Below are 13736 nucleotides of genomic sequence, written 5' to 3'. Positions count from 1 at the left end.
TTCATGAACATGCATGCATATGAATGACATAGGAGGAAATGAATACATAATACTTCAATCAACTTGAATAAGAAGAACTTACTACATCAGGCTTGAGTAGAGGGAAAGAGGTACATGTATCATTTGATCATATCCACCTCTGCTTCCCACATAGCACTTTCTACTTGTTGATTCCTCCATAACACTCTGACGGACGCAATTTCTTTGTTTCTTAACCTCTTAACACGCCGATATATGATTTCCACCGGAATCTCCCCATAAGTCAAGTTCTCTTCAATTCAATGAAATTTGGATCACCCACAAATTTTCTTAACATAGATATATGAAACACAAAATGAACCATGGGTAAGTCAAATGGAAAATCTAACTCATAAGCCACTTTTTCAATACATCTAAATATCTTATAAGGTCAAACATATTTATGACTTAGTTTCCTATTCTTGCCAAATCACATTACATCCTTCATGGGTGAAACCTTCAAATAAACCCAATTATCCACCTCAAATTCAAGGGCTCTTTTCCTAAGATCGGAATAAGACTTTTGACAACTTTGAGTTGTCTTTAATCTCTCCCTTATGAGTCTTACCTTCTCCATAACACCTATTACCAAATTTGTACCCATCAAGCCCATCTCACTTACTTTAAACCATCCCACTAGAGACCTACATATCCCCCCATACAATGCTTTAAAAGGATCCATTTGAATGCTAGAGTGATAACTATTATAATAGACAAACATAATCAATGGCAAATGTTCATCCCAACTTCCTTTAAAATCAATCACACACTCTCTCAACATATCCTCTAGAGTTTGAATAGTTTGTTCGGCTTGAGCATCAGTTTGAGGAAGGAAAGAGGTACCCAACTTAACCTTTGTACCAAGACTATTTTGAAACAATTTCCAAAAGTGCAAAGTGAATTGAGTACCCCGATATGATATGATGGACAAGGGAACATCATGAAGTCTTACCAATTTATGAACATACAACTTAGCATAGTCTTCAACACTATAAAAAGTCTTAACCGGTAGAAAATGAGCCTTCTTACTCATCTGATCAACAACAACCCAAATGGAATCATATTGTTTCTTAGTACGAGGTAAACCAATTAAAATGGATCTATAACGCAACTGTCTAACATCTCTTGCAAAAATAGCAACTAGCTTCTCAGTATAGCTCAAACGATCATCCAAGTAAACCGTATCATACTGAAGCACATAGGACTTATCTGGAACATACTGGCGCAACATCGAAACATGAAAAAAATGGATAAATTGCTAAAAAGACCAGGGGAAAAAATAACTCATATTACCTCTCCAAATATCCTCATTATCATGAAAGGGCCAATATACCTGGGGCTAAGATTGCCTCGCCTCCCAAATCTCATCACACCCTTCATGGGAAATACACAGAGGAATACTCTGTCACCAATGATAAATCTCAATAGCCGATGCCTACGATCCGCATAACTCTAGTATTTACTCTGAGTTGTCCTGAGCCTATCCTGAATCACCCTCACATGTCTACTTTGAGTTTTCCTGGGCTTTGTAGACTCAAACCAACCAACAGGAGAGCGATAACACCTACCATATAAGTCCTCGAATAGAGCCATCTGAATACTAGAGTGGTAGCTATTGTTGTATGCAAACTCTGTCAAAGGAAAAAACTAATTCCATTGACCCCCAAAATCTATAACACAAGCCGGCAATATATCGTCGAGGACCTAAATTGTACGCTTTGACTGAACATCAGTTTGTAGGTGAAAAGTTCTGCTAAGGTTAACACGGGTACCCAACTCCTCCTGAAAAGTCCTCTAAAAGCTAGATGTGAACTTGAGCCTCAGTTTGAGATGATAGAAATAGGCATACCATAAAGGAGAACCACCTCTCGAATGTAAATACGGTCCAACCTCTCGACACTATAGGATGTATGAACGGGAAGGAAGTATGCTGACTTGGTCAATCAATCCACGATGACCTAAATGCTATCAAGACAACTGGAAGTGCAAGGAAACCTTACAATAAAATCCATGGTGATCCGATCCCATTTCCACTTAGGAATGGGTAATCTCTGTAACTCGCCACCAGGCCTCAAATGCTCGGCCTTAACTTATTGAAAATTCTAACAATGCGACACATAATCCACAATATCTCTCCTTATACTCCTCCACCAGTAGTACTGCCTCAACTCATGATACATCTTAGTGATTTCCAAATAGATAAAATATCTAGAGTTATAAGCCTCTCTAAGGATCATCTGAATCAACCATCTAACTGTTGGAACACCAAGCTACCACCAAACCTCAAAATCCCATCTGAATCCAAGGTAGCTAGACTGGCATCACCTCCTAAAACCCAATTTAGTAGTTCAACTAACTCCTCATCCTCAAATTGATGGTTGTGAATTCGGTCCAACAGATATGATTGAGCTCCCACATAAGCTAACACACACTTGGAATAAAAAATATCAAGTTGAATCATCCGGTTAGCTAAGGAATGGTCATCCAGAGCTAAGGGTCGCTTCACAGTAGAAAGGAAGCCTAGTGTTATACCCCATACCTTTATGCTTCAAAACATCTTCTTAAGCTTCTTGAAAGTTATCCCATGACCCAGATTATCTATATAATGATTAAATAACTCTACGAAAGAGAGGACGTGACACCCCGTAAGAGTGAAGGTTGGAAATAGGTCTATAAGGATTTGAAATGAGTTGGAGGACAAAATAACAAGTCGTAGGACTTGACTTACCTACGTAAGCTACCAACTTGGATGACTTACATAACTAAGCCACTAGAGTACATATTGAGCTTACGTAGCAAGGATTACATAGACTTCTAAAGTAAGATGAGATTACGAACCCACGGGAGAGGCGGAAGGAGGCGTAGCACCTACTCGGAAGCAAGCAGGTGATGCACCTACTTTGACTAAGTAGGTGATGCACCTACTTTGACTAAGTAGGTGATGCACCTACTTTGACTAAGTAGGTGATGCACCTACTTGGACCAAGTAGGTGACACACCTACTTGAGGTAGGTCCCACATCGCCATGTGGCAGTATGTGATTGGTTATATGAGGTAACATAGCTGCCTAAGGTTGTACACATGTCACCCTTAGAGGATGACATGTGTCACCTTCCAAAAGGGGATATATATATTAAGTGATGACTAATTCATCACATTTTCAGAATCTTTCACTTGAAAAATTAAAGGAAAACTTGAGAGAACAAGAGAGAGACCTACGAGTTTGCCAAGAAAAATAAAGGTAAGTTCCCTAATTTCTTTCTGTGAATTAATTATATAAAGTATCCTACAGTGATATGATGGTATTTAACAACAAAAAATATATCGTTAGGGAAAAGAGGAGGTTTTTTGTTCTTGTTAAAAGACCCATTTTTGAATGATACCATTGTTAGTAAAATGAGTATAACGCCTTGTGTAAGGCTTCATTTCAAGTGATTCAAGATGTTTTGGAAATCTATTTCATAGGGATATAACTTTAATATAGCCTCTAAAACTCAGTTTTGCTTTTCTCTGCTCGAAAAAGGGTGGTGAAGCATGGGAGAGCTGCTGCCCAGATTTCATTTTAGAAATTCTACAAGGACTGCTGTTGGTATTTTGGGTATATGATTTTGTACAAAATTTTTGTAGGGGTAATTCAAAATTGTATGCGACTCTAAGAACACATGTATATAACTTTTATTGAGGACACAAATCCTGTTTCCCTCAATTATCCCTTCGAAACTAACCGACAATACAAGACAGTAGGCTGTCCAGAATTCACGTTTTGATAATTTTGGCGAGTTTGATGAGTTTAGGTTAAGGTAAAGGTTTTCCTTCCAATTTGGAGTTTATGGTGTGGTTATGAAGTGTATTAGACATTGTGTAAGTGGCTGGAAATAGGTAAATTCCATAAATATGCTTGATGTTTGAAACAAACCAAATTGGAGTTGCTATAGTTAAATTGTAGTCAAAGCAAGGTATTGTGTTTGTGGTGTGTGGCTGCAGGTGCGTGGTGATGTGTTTCAGGGCCTAAAAGTGTTCTAAAATAGGTGGGGAAGCTTCTGGTTGATGTCACACGACCCTCCGCTTCGTACGGTTAAATGTTTTACGAACTAGAAACTAAAAACCGTATTTTGATATCGTAGCTTTGAGCGAGTCGCTTGGAGTTTGTATTATGTAATGTTGAAGTGAATTTATTGTATATATGCTGCAGGTTGTTGTTGGTTGGATGGCTGTATTTCTTAGGTATGTAATTGGAAATTCGGATAGGGCATGTTATAGGGGAGGTGCTGCCCGATTTCTGTTAACTTTCTAGCTAACTAAAGAACTAGTCGAGGAAGCGAGCGAGGAAAGGAGTTCTATGAATACTCATGTATAACTTAAGACTCTGAAAAGTCAAGGGTTGTTGACATTCATATTTTTTTCGTGTTAAATAGGTTCAGAGGACGATGAGGCGAATGCGGTAAACATTAATCCGTAAGAGGTATGTAAAGCTAACGTGTCCTTCTTTTGGCATGTTTTGGCATAAGTATGTAAAGCCTATCTTTTATTTCTTTTGGGCATGTATTAGACTTAAGTGACAAATGATATGTGTATGAAGCTTGGGGTAACTCTATTCATGAGCTCTGAACATGATTCATAATTCATGTTCATTATTGAATGTTAAGACTCTTAAAGTAGTTAAGCTTCCATTCCTCAAGTCTTCTATATGCTGAAAATTAGTGTATGTAAAGTTATTCTTCCTCTCTTTTGGCATGAATTAGATGTAAGTATTGTGTATATGAAGTTGAAGTTATTCCACTCTTAAAACTCTGAGGGTGAGTTAAGACTCTTGTTCACTTCCTACTGATTAGAACTCCTGTAACAAGTTGTCATTACTTTTCAAGTCTTTCATGTGATAGGAAGTGGTACATGTAAAGCTTGTCTTTTCCTGCTTCTAGAAAGACTAGACTAAAGGTGATATAGGACATAGATTTGGATATAGCCCCATTTATAGATTCTGGATGTAACTCATGACTTGTACCCACTTTTGAATGATAAGGGCCTTGAAGTAGTTGAACTACGACCCTTGAGCCTCCTATAGGTTGAATAGTGTTGGGATGTGTAAGCTCCTATACCTAGTGTCTCTTGAACATGCTTGATGATGATATCTAAGAGATGTTTGATATGTTATAGAGTTTTTCGTGAACGTATATGCATTATGATATATATATGGATCGGGCCAAACGTACCTCGGCACATTTTGCTATGTAAGGATCAGGTCGTACGTTCCACGACAGGTTATGCATTATACGGATTGGGCCATCGTACCTCGGAATTATTATACATTATATGGATCAGGTCATCGTACCTCGGCATCATCATGTAATTTATGGATCGGGCTGTCGTACCTCAGCATTATCATGTGATATATGGATCGGGCCATCGTTCCTCGGCATGTGCTTGCTGTATACATGGATCGGGTTGTACATCCCACAGTGCTAATAATATGTATATGCCTATCATGATAGATGATGTGTTTGTAATACTGAGTCCCCGAGAAGGCCAGATACGGTACGTGATAAAGGTATACATGACTTTATTTTATGAGATGTAGGTACAGTACCCTATTAAATGCTATACTTGGTTCCCTGCATCCCTGTTTCAGTTGTCATCTCAGTTATATATGCTTATATACTCAGTACATGTATTGTACTGACCCCCTTTTCTTTGGAGAGCTGCATTTCATGCCCGCAGGTACAAATGTTCATTTCGAAGATCCACCAGCTTAGGATTTCCACTCAGCTATATTGGAAGTGATCTACTATTTCAGAGCCTAGCTTTTGGGTACTGGTCCTGTGATGTATATATTTGTTTATGTAGGGGTATGGCAGGGGCCCTGTCCCGCCATATGTTGTCGTTCCTATTCTTAGAGGTCTGTAGACATATGTGTGGGTTGTTTAGGAGTTTATTTTGGTTATGCCTATGCGATATGTTGTAAAAGCTATTATGTTGTGGTAGCCTTGTCGGCTGGCTTTCTTTTTCATGACATGATGCAAATGAAAGAGGCTACACATGTATGAATATTTTATCACCCACTAGGTTCATGTGTTTGGTTCCTATATCTAGGAGGCTATATGAACATGAAAAAGGTTTAACCCATTGAGGTTTTTGTGAGCAGTATCACGTTATACATAGTCTAATTTGACTATAGTCGATAGATAGGTACATGGGGGTCCAGGTCGGACCCCAGTCGCGGCCTACGAGGTTGGGGTGTGACACCTAGACTACCCATAATCACCGCATTCTGACTCAAGGCGTCTTCTAATATATTCGCGGATGGTAGAGAATAGAGAGGTCATAGTCCTTCAAGAGCTCAATCCAGTGGCGCTGCCTCGAATGAAGATCCCTCTGGCTCATAATGTACTAAAGAATCCTATGATTAGTGTAAATCTCACATCAAACTCCATACAAGTAGTGACTCCAGGTCTTAAGCACAAAAACTACCGCCGCCAGCTTTAAGTCATGAGTGGGGTAGTTGTGCTCGGGCAACTTAAGATAACTTGATGCATAAATAATAACTCTTCCCTGCTCATTAGTACACAACCCAAACCAACGCCGGATATATCACAATAAATGGTGAATCCCTCGCCCTCAACTGGAAGAGTCAATATAGGAAAGGTGGTGAGCAACTCCTTAAGCATCAGAAAACTCCTCTCACACTCCTCCAACAACACAAATAGGATATCCTGGCGAGTCGACCGAGTCAGAGGCACCGCTATAGTAGAAACCTCCTAAACAAATGCCTGTCATACCCTTCCAATAAGACAAAGCTACGAATCTCAGTCATATAGGTGGGCGTGGATCAATCACAAATAGCCTAAATCTTCATCGGATCCACCATAATGCCATCCTTGGACACCATGTGCCGCAAGAATGCTACGGAATCAAGCCAAAACTAGCATTTTGAGAACTTGGCATAAATCCACTAATTTCTTAAAGTATGGAACACTACTCTCAAATATTGTTCATGCTCCTCCCGGCTTCGCAAGTATACTAGAATGTCATCGATGAAGACTATGACAAATGAGTCCAAGTACAGCTTAAACACTCAGGTCATCAAGTCCATGAACATGGTAGGGGTGTTAGTCAATCCAAAATACATCACCACGAACTCATAGTGGCCGTAACGAGTCCTGAATGTGGTCTTAGGGACGTCTACTATCCTAATCCTCAGTTGGTGGTAGCTGGATCTCAAATCAATCTTAGAAAACACTACGTTACCCTGAAGCTGGTCGAATAGGTCATCAATCCTAGGCATGAGGTAAATGTTCTTCACAGTCACCTTATTCAACTGCCTGTTATCGATGCACATCTACATAGTACCGTCCTTCTTCTTAACGAACAAGACTAGGTCACCCTAAGGCGATACACTAGGCTAAATGAATCCCTTATTCAAGAGATTCTGAAGCTGAACACTAGGATCCTTGAGCTCTACGGAGGCCATACGATATGGTAGGATGGGAATAGGATGAGTACCCGGCTCTACGTCAATAACGAAGTCAATATCACAGTTAGGAGGGAGTCCAGGCAGATCAGCAGGAAACACATCTACAAACTCATGGATGGTAGGTACTGAATCAATTGTAGGTCCCTCCCTACTCACATCTCTAACATAAAATAAGTATGAAAAATACCCGCTAGCCACTAACCTCCGGGCCTGAACAAAATAGATCACCCTAACCGGTGTGCGACTATAAGAGCCCTGCCGCACCATCATCGGAATACCAAGAATGGCTAAGGTAATGGTCTTGGCATAATAATCCAAGACCACACGGTAAGGGGATAACTAGTCCATACCTAGAATCAAGTCAAAATCCACCATATTAAGTAAAATGAGATAAACTCTAGTGTCACACCCCTGAATAGTCACCACACAGGATCTAAATACCTGATCTACTACTAAAGAATCACCTATCGGGGTCAAAACATGCAATGGTTCAACTAATGGCTTTGAGCTCATACTCAATAGAAGGGTACAATAAATTGATATATAAGAATATATAGAGCCTAGATTAAATAAAGATACAGGCTGATGGCATAATAAAGCCATACCTGTGATCACATCGTCCGAGGCCTCAACTTTTGCTCTAGCTGGAGCTGCATACAAGTGGGACTGGGATCCTCTACCCTAAGAATCGACTCTGACCCTTGACCTGCCTTCTTAGGGACCTCTTTATGCACCCTGATAACCACCATTGTGCTCCTGGACCTGGCCTCTGCTTCTAACTAGAGCTACTGGTGTTGGCGTGGGTCTACATGCATATATAACTGGTAAGGCGAGACTGCGCTGAGGGTACATGCTAGACCAATGATCTAGATTTCCGCACTCATAGCACCCCTGGGAATGTCGGCTGAAAGCTGGAGCTTGGCCACCCCATCCTGAAGAACCCGTCTTTGAACCACCTAAGCCTTGATTCAGACTAGTACTAGAAATAATCTGATGGTACTGATCACCCTTTGAAGTCTGAAGAGAGGCCTGAAAGGGGTAGCTGAACTGACCCAATTGAAATATCTAGAGAAATATATCATAGTACTCCTAGGGTCTAAAGCAACGCCTATCATTGCTATCCTCCTATCTAAGTTTCTTACCACTGCCCTTTGGGCCTTACGATGGAGTTGCTCGAGGTGCGAGCATGGTTTACCACTTCCAGAAATGAGCAGTCCACTAAGACTAAAGCCTGAATCTCGATCTGTAATTTGATCCTCGATCCCCTAACGAAGCACTAAACTCTGTCCTCCTTAGTAGGTAATGTCACGGTGATATTCCTGAAGAGGTCGTAGAATCGGTCCTTGTACTCTAATAGTCATGGAGCCCTTCTCCAATAATGAAAACTGATCTCGGAGCTGATCTTTGACGCTCTTAGGGATAAATTGGTCCAAGAAGGCCTCCCAAAACTCAGTCCATATGATCGATGGGGACCCAGCTAGACTGGTCTCTAAGAATGTACACCACCACTGCCTGGTGAGACCGTCTAGCTGATAAGTGGTGAAGTCAGTTCCTCTCAAATCCACTAAACCCAAGGTCTATACCTCTCATTGAAAGTAAGTAAAACCTCATGGGCATCCTCACCCATAGCCCCAGAAAATCTCAATAGTGATACTCTAAGGAACTCCCGGAGCATCTTCTGCTCTCGGAGTGGCATGACGCCCTCCAAATCATCAGCTTGAGCTGCCGGTACAAGTGGCTGCTAAACAACTGGTGTTATTAGGCAGGCTGGTCCTGCGGTATTGGAGCGGTGGGAGCTGAGGCCTTTTGCATACCTCTAATGGCAGCCAAAATCTGGGCAAACATCACCTGTAATACTAGAGCTGCGGTTGGCTAAAATGGTGGTTGGGCTGGTCCCGAGCCTACAGGCTACTAATTTGCTAGAGCTACTAGTGGCTCCACTTCTGATTATGGAGTGTGCTCTTAGTCCTGAGCTGGTGCTATAGCCCTGACATGACCCTGTGGTCGGCCTCTACATCAAGTGCGCGTGCGAGCCATCCTGTAAAAGAGTGGAACAAGTGATATTTAAAAAAACAAACAAGATACACACTGCACGACAACGGTACAAAAGAGACATATTCCTAAAGACATCCTGTAGCCTCCCGAGGATAAGTTACGGATGTCTCTGCGCCGATCTACAGGACTCTACTAGGTGTTAACTCTGTATAAGTAAGACCGGTGAACTTGGTCTCTGATTCCAACTTGTCACGACCCAATTTCTCAAGTCATGATGGAAACTACTATGACCCACCAGTAGGCAAGCCGACCCATATCCTAGAAATGTAAATAATCAGATGTTAGGGTAGAAGACCAACTAATCAATCTAAACCAGTAAAGCAATAATAAGAGCATATAATAAACAGAAGGAAGCAACTAAATATATATATATACAACAAAAGTATCCCTCCCAGAATCTAGAAGCCAAATGTACAGACCTGCTAACAAAAAAGTAGAAGTCCCAAAAGTGGACCATAGAAACAAAGCTGTCTCAAAAAGCAAAAGACATAAAAAATATATGTACAGAAGGAGACGCAGTGTGCTTACCCTCACCTCCGATCACGACCACAACTCGCTCAAATAAACATCGATATCTTGTACGCGAACCTACATCAAGAAAACAGATACAGAGTGTAGTATGAGTACAAAAACAATAGATACCCAGTAGGCATCATAGGCCGACTGAGCAACATAAGCAAAAGTAAATTGAAATGCGAGTAAAAGATCACAACCAAAGACAAGACAAGCAGTAAATGTGGGTTGGTACACAAGCGTACTAGAAAACAAAGAGAAAGAATCTAACTAACTCTGTCGAGCTCCCATAAACTTGACAAGTACGTTCATGCACAAATAAAGAGTAACCACTAGCACAGACTCCCATAAGCCTAAAAGCTACAAGGATAGCTGAAAGAAAATGAATGAAACCAAAAGGATTTCAATAATATCACCATTTCCTGAACTTGAACCGAACCATTTCCAAACTCTAACACCACAACCCATAGCTGAGAGTAGATGAAGACTTAAACTAAAAATTCATTAGGGAATCAGAAATTTAACCACGTGCAAGTTGGAACAAAGACTGTAACCGAGTAACTATAGCTGATGAGTCGACATGAGTAGGCTAGACCACATACTTTAACTAGGTAACTGTAGCCAAAGGTCGAGCACGGGTAAGCTAGACCACAGACTTTAACTAGGTATCTGTAGCTAGGAAGCCTGGATACAAGTAATCTAGACCACGTACTTTAACCAGGTATCTATAATTATGGAGCCGAACACAAGTAAGCAGAACCACGGACTTTGATCGGGTATCTGTAGCTAAGGGATCGGTGCAAATTAGATTCAGCGAACAATCGTGCATTATGAGGAGTACCCCCAATCTGAGTATCATCAATACACCGCTCTAGCCCAAAACAAAATAACCCAAATAACTGAGAAAATTTCCAAAAATTAAGAACCGAGCGATATAGGACCGATAGGAGAAAATGGCATTTTAGAGGTAAGGCCACAAGATGAGTTACTGCATAGCTAAGGCTCAGATTATTAGACTTAAGTTTGCTATATCAGTCTACATAGAGCTAACCATTTGAAATGACGTTAGAGAAGTTCTAAGATCCACGACACCAAACTAGCACAAGTCTATGGCAATCACTAGTCTAAGCCTAGACTAAGGCTCAACATGTTTCCAAAAATAAAACCACAGGCACAATATTCATCACAGGATAGGAACAACCACAACCAAAGGAGTCATCCTTAAAAGTCCAAAAAATTCCCAAAAATAACACTCACAACATGGAATCTAGGAATTTAGCATGCTCGACACCCAACCCCACCAAACTCATACAAATTAGTGTACAATTGCCTAAACACGCTCAGTATTACGAAGGGAAAACTATAGCTGACCTGTAAGCCGACCAGCATGCTCTAACTCATGAAATTGGAGCTTTTCTGAATGCTGACACACTATCAACAATAAAATCACAATGTTAATATGGTCGTTATGATACTAAAATTATTAAATTTAGAGATGTATTAATTTCATGGTCTAAAACACGAAATATGGGACCTACATCTGAAATTCAAAAATTGACCCCAAAAATATATTCTAAACATCTCCCCAAGCTCACAAATCAATTTGATAACAAGTATGGGGTTGGGAAACCATGCAAAACGAGTATGCAATGAAAATTCACGAAATTCAAACTAGAAAATGAAAATGGTAGCTTCTTTACACTGCTATTTCTCACAAACGACACCCCCACGACCCAAACCAAACAAACCACAATGATCCTTACAAAAAATCCCAACAATCTAGAGTCAAAAATCACTAAAAATGGGGTTAAATTGACCAAGTTACAATTATCCAAAGTTCAACAAATCATCACTCCAAAAACAACTAAACCAGTGGCTAATTACGACTTGTTACCTCACAACAAGCTTCCCCTTGTGTTTCCGATCTCACCACTAGATTCCCCACGAAAATCTCTTGAATTTAGACCATTGAATCACCTAATTTGAGCTTAAATTAGAGGAAATATCGATTCTTAAAGTTTGAATAATGAACTGAAAATCGTCCTAGGTCTTTATTAAAAGACCAGGACATTGGCCTTTGCGAATTCGGCTACAATGCTCTGTGCATGCGGAGGTCAAGAAACTTGACCTTTGCGAACCCAGCTAAGGCTCCACGATCACGAAGAACAACTTCAAAGACCTCTACGAACATGGAGAAAAAGATTATGGACCTCCATGAACATGGCCAAGTGCTCGTGATCGCAGAAAGTAATTTATGCTACTCCAGATATAAGCTAAAAGCTGAGTTTTCACCAAGATCAAACACTCCGATGAGGTGCTCGGAATTCATCTGAAATCCCATGCGCGTAAACAAGATATGCTACCCCACTAAATTCGATATTTCAGACTCAATAATGCATTCAAAATTTCCATATGAGGTCATTACGACTGAAAGTGGATCCCATACTGAAGGGCCATTCTGAGCCAAATTCCACAACGGCCTAGGGATTAGATCGGAAGCCTCGAGAAGTGAATGAATGGTCATTCTATACCAAATTTAACATTTTGAAACTAACCGTGCTATAAAAATTTTCATCCGAGCACATTTTCCGAGAATGTTGACCAAAGTCAACTATTTGTCAAATTTCAAAGGCAAAAGTGACAAATGGTTCTAAACTCGTACTGATCGCCTCAGTACTCAGGCCGACCATGCTACTAGCCTAATTTGGTCATTCTGGAGCTGATGGAATCTTTAGAATTCTATTTTGAGGTTGTTTTCTTGATGTTATGCCCGAAGTTAGGTTTTCAAGTTATAAAAGCTCCAAAATAGGGAAATGAGACTAAAACCCAAATGAACAATCAGGCGACTGAAGCCAGTAAATCATAGATGACTTGGGGTCGCTATAAGAATGCTCTAAACGATAAAATATATGCTTTAATTCAAAAATAACCTAGAGGGTCATTACAACCATATGGTAAGGAGGTATAAAGATAGGTTGAGTGTCAGGAAGAAGATCTATACCAAAATCAATTTTCCTCTCGAGAGGAATACTGGCCAAATCATCAAGAAACACATTAGAAAATTTATTTACAATGAGAACCGACTCAATAATAGGGGCTTCAGAATTTGTATTCCTAACCCACACTAAATGATAAATACACCCCTTAGAAATTATTTTCCTGGCTTTCAAGAATGATATGGACCGACTTCTAAATACCGAATCATTAACCTTTCACTCAAGAACTGACTCATTATTTTTAGTTTAACGACCCTTGAGGGGGTCAGGGGCTTAGGAACACCCTCAGACCTTAATATAAATAGAAAACAAACAAAAGTACAAGAAGGGGGAAATGAAACCTTACCTCCGATCCTAGGTGGTTCATAAGTCGACTAACCATCTAAGGTTAGTAAGCTTTTCCCCAATAATAAAAGTAACAAACCTAGAAACTAAATATTTATAGAGAGGAATCCTCTCCAATACATAGAATCTAGGAAATGCATAAATAAGGAAGACTCTCCCCTAACAAAATAAGAAGAGAAAAAGCCTATACTAACATATTCACTAAAGTTATAACTAACATAAGAAATAGCTAAAATGAAAAGGTTACAATAAATCAAAAGTGATATAGGGAATTCCATATCATACAAAAATACTGAATAAAGAATAATCATGAGTGTTTCTTTACTCTTTTAAACTTTTTT

The sequence above is a fragment of the Solanum dulcamara genome, chromosome 6 (genome assembly GCF_947179165.1).
Source record: "Solanum dulcamara chromosome 6, daSolDulc1.2, whole genome shotgun sequence".
NCBI classification, from domain to species: Eukaryota; Viridiplantae; Streptophyta; class Magnoliopsida; order Solanales; family Solanaceae; genus Solanum; species Solanum dulcamara.
This window is presented reverse-complemented; position numbering follows the sequence as displayed.